The sequence below is a fragment of the Bidens hawaiensis genome, unplaced genomic scaffold (assembly GCF_021521415.1).
Source record: "Bidens hawaiensis isolate Kalapana, Puna unplaced genomic scaffold, B.hawaiensis_p1.1 tig00007389_1, whole genome shotgun sequence".
Taxonomy (NCBI): domain Eukaryota; kingdom Viridiplantae; phylum Streptophyta; class Magnoliopsida; order Asterales; family Asteraceae; genus Bidens; species Bidens hawaiensis.
The window spans coordinates 954,623-958,720 of record NW_027491511.1 but is presented as its reverse complement, the minus strand read 5'-3'; the positions used below and the strand labels follow the sequence as shown (position 1 = coordinate 958,720).

Sequence of the window (4,098 nt, the reverse complement as noted above, 5' to 3'; positions counted from 1 at the left end):
TCTTCACTTATGTTGCCGAGACTTAGCTTTTTGGAGTTGAAGCGAGTGATGAAGTCTAGTAAAGATTCATCCTCCTCTCTAACGCAGTTGAGGATCGTCCACTGTTCTTCAGTATATTTCCTCTGCTGGCTGAAGTGCTGGCTGAACTTGTTCTGAAAGTCCGCCCAATCATAAATGTGGTGGACCGGTAAACGGTCGAACCATGCCCTGGCCGCTCCAACCAGAGTCATCTGGAACATATAACACCACGTGGGTTCCGTCCAGTTACTGACGGTTGCCCCCGCAATGAATCTGTTCAAGTGGTCGTCTGGGTCGGATAGACCATCGTAAGTGCCAATGTTGGACATTTGTTTGGCACTTCTCGGGGCGATTGCTTCCGCAATGTCCCTTGCGAACTTCGACTTTCCTGCATTTGTAGCAGTTGGTCTAAAGGTTTTGGAGAAGTCACGCGGGTTTCTCTCCGCATTCGTTGGTTTAAAGGCTTCGCCAAAATTCCTTTTTGGTTGGAAGTCTGTTTCCTTACGCTTCCCTTTCGCCTTATGGCGAGGGTTTGCGTCGGTATCAGATTCTTCCCTCTCATCGTCTGAGTACTCGCACTCACTGTTCATATTGAAATGTTGGCGAGTACTGCCGAATTCGTCAGCCTGTTGAACTGAACGCAAGCGTTCATCCAATTCAGCTTGGAACTCTTTCTGACGTGCCTCGGCCCACGCCTTAACTTGATCTAGTGTTTGGCGAAGGACCCTCGTTCATTTTTCCAACTGGGCATCAGTGAACCCCAGTGGAATATTTACTGCACTTGCCCCGGCTTGGGTAACCGGGGTAGTGTTCGTAAGATTTGTATAACCGCCGGTGTTCCCCCCAGTTGCTGGGGTTGTGGTTACCGGGGTTTCTTGGTCGATTACTAGCCTTTGGACCGGAGTAACGTTAACCATTTCTTCAGAAATTTTGAAAAAACTAAGGATTAGTTCTAGCTTTTATGCACGGATGGCGCCAATGAAGAAACACTAAGTGACCCGGGGCAGATTATGGATAATCTGGGGGTTAAGTAATGTTTCCCACGAAGATGAGGTCCAGCAGAGAAGGTTGTTCTTCAGGTGACCTGCAAAACAGACACCGTAAGCTCGTCACTGAGAAGGGGGGGTTCCTCCTTGTGACCACCCTCCGGCGTGAGAATCAGACTAGATTGCTCTGAATATAAGTGTATATTAAGAGATTGCTAGATAAGAATGAGATATCAGATGATGTCCTTACCATTCCAAGGTGTTGGAGTATTTATAGCCGAAGGTAGGTTTCCTAGAAGGTACAGCCGGCTGAATAGTATTCCTGATCCACCAACAGTGGACTACGCACAGGCCATGCTGGTTGGTGGATAGGCTACGGCCGACAGTAATAAGGTCGGCTGTACACTGTTCCTTTACTGCCGGCTGCGCACTGTTCCACCAACTGTAGGCTGCGCACGTCCCATCGTAAGGGTTGGTGAGTAGGCAGCGGCTAATAGTGACAAATAGTACTAGGGGGTGCTCCTCCTCGTACTGTTGTCGGTGAGCTGTCACCCTGTGATTGGTTCATGGGCTGTTCTGGTCAAATCGTCTGTTCTGCCCATACCTTAGTAGGTATAGTACAAAAGATCTTCCAGAAGCATACGGACTGGCTCATTTAGGCGGGAGTATTCCCGCCTTGCTCATTCCTTCATGTGACTATTGAAGTAGCTAGTGCCTTGTGCGTGTAGCCTTGCTGTTAGTGCGGGTAGCCTTCCCTGATGGCTTGTATCCGCAACTGCGGGAACAGGCGGGGTACTTCACCATTGGGAGGCTTTCCCTGCGGGTACAGCTGGCGTACTGCGCGTAAGGTTCTCTGAGCATGGTGGGTCCTGCTGGAGCAGTTGGTTGTTGCGCAGACGTCCCTGTTCACGGTGAGTCTTGCGGGTCCAACTGGGCTCTGCTGGGACCTACCTCTTCATCTACCAATCAAAATCACACTTGGTCCTCTGAAACCCACCGGCAGTCAAAGGAACCTTCAAATCACACTCAAGCCGCGGCTTAAACTTCGGCTTCACCCACTACACCTTCAACCTCATCTTAACCTTAAGCTTCAAATCAATATCGTAAACCCGATCATTCGTATCGGAAACGTATCTCGATCGATCACCATCCCCGAGAACCACCACCCGTTCTCCAGCAAACACCGCGCCCACATTGTTCTCCTTCTTATGTCCCAAATAAAACCTCCCCATATCCCGGGTGTCGAAACGGTTCCCACGGTACTCGGCATTAGCCTCAATGCTATCAAAGTAAATTCCCACACGGCGGTTAGGGTTTCGGAACGTCATGTTAACGGAGAGATTGTAGTAGAGGGTGTTGTTGGTTGGGGACAAGGTGAACTGCGTGAGAGTGGCTTGGTTTACGTGGAATGTAGGGGCGTTGGGGCGGAAGACGTGCCAGAAGACGAGGATGGCGATGCCGAGGAGGACGAGGACGGTGATGAGGATCTGGAAGACGAGGTTGAAGATGCAGCCGCAGAGGCAGGTGAAACACCAGGAGAAAGGGTTGCAGCTGCCGCGAGAACGGTGGTAGGGTTTGGTGGTAGACATGGTTGTTTCTGAAGATGGGGGATATGAACTAGTGTAACGTAACGGGTGTTTGTTTATTTATTTATAGGAGTGGGTTCTTGTTGTTATTATTATTATTATTATTATTAACGTGTAACGTGTTGTGGGTAAAAACACGGAGTGAGGGTGATCATGGGTTTTCCAAGTAACTTCTCTCAATTGACCGAGTCACGACTCGGGAGGATTTTTTCAATTTCTTTTTATAATTATACATTTTTTTTGATTGTATACATAAATATATACTAGTCAGGTGTCTATACGATCTAGCGGGAAACAATACGTAAAGATTGTTAGCAAGCCAAGCCTAACTCGAGCTCGACTCAAACTTCAATCCGAGCTCAACCACAAGTCCGTCTTAATTATTTTGATATTTATGTAATTTAAGTTCTTTTATTCATAATTTTATAACACATATAAAAGAAAATTAATTAAAGTTAATATTTAGATAATAATAAGTGATCAAAGTTTAAAGTATTTCTTAAACTTTGAACTGTAATAAATTTGTTTATGCTTTTTATAAAAAAGATAAAGGGCTTGTTATGTAATTAAATGAAACATGAGATTGTAAATTTTATCCTTTAGATATTTCTACATTCATACAGTAATGACTTGTACATTTTAAATCGTCTATCTATTTTGAAAAAAAAATTAATCTTATTTTTGTAAGGCATACAGAAAGAAAACCAAAAAAAATAAAGTTGAGTAAAAGGTGGGTAATCATGAGGGATCAAAGTTGTAACTATTTTCTTAATTAACAAAATTTAAGTAAAGTTAATATCTGTAATTATTTTGATAAAAATCAATTGAATAGGGTATGTGTGTAAAAAACAAGTGTGTCCCTACTAAAAATTTACCTCATGCATTGAATGTTGTAAATTAATTAAAATAAGTGTCTTAATTAATTTGCTCATAAGTTGTGTATTATTTATTATATAGAAATACGTTTAATTAGTAACGGAATTAAGGGAGAGTTTACATGAAATCTTACTGTACTATTAAAACAATAAAAAAATTTTCACATGTCATTTAACTAGGTTATCTACATAGGATGCCAAGTATACAATTTCTATAAATAAATTATCCACCTAATAAACAATTTAATTTTAAACATTAACTCTTAAGTATATAAATTGGATGTGGCTCAATGGTAGAGCACTCATTTTACTAATGAGATGTACGGGTTTCAAACCTCACTATCACCAATTTATATGGGAGATATGAGGGATGACCCTGGCTTGCCAGGGTTCGAGTCCTGATCTCACCCGGTTTTACCGGCTTCTCGCTGTCGTGTCATTTGGCGGGCTTGGGGATCGAGTTTTATCTGGTGAATCCCTCAATAGGTGGACCGCTAGGGGCTCCGTCCGTCTGGACTAGTGGCCGGCTCGGGCTACCTTTAGCCAATGGGGGCTGCGTACGGAGTACCCGGCGTTACTTAGTTGGTCGTTCAAAAAAAAACTCTTAAATTGGAGAAAATTTCAAAATGAATG

The 4,098-nt window shown here is 43.6% G+C and overlaps 1 pseudogene; it reads right to left on the bottom strand.

The window, feature by feature from the left end:
• Positions 1 to 1,963: 1,963 nt before the first annotated feature.
• Positions 1,964 to 2,595, bottom strand: LOC143635041 (NDR1/HIN1-like protein 3 pseudogene; annotated as a pseudogene).
• Between the last annotated feature and the right edge of the window lie 1,503 nt (positions 2,596 to 4,098).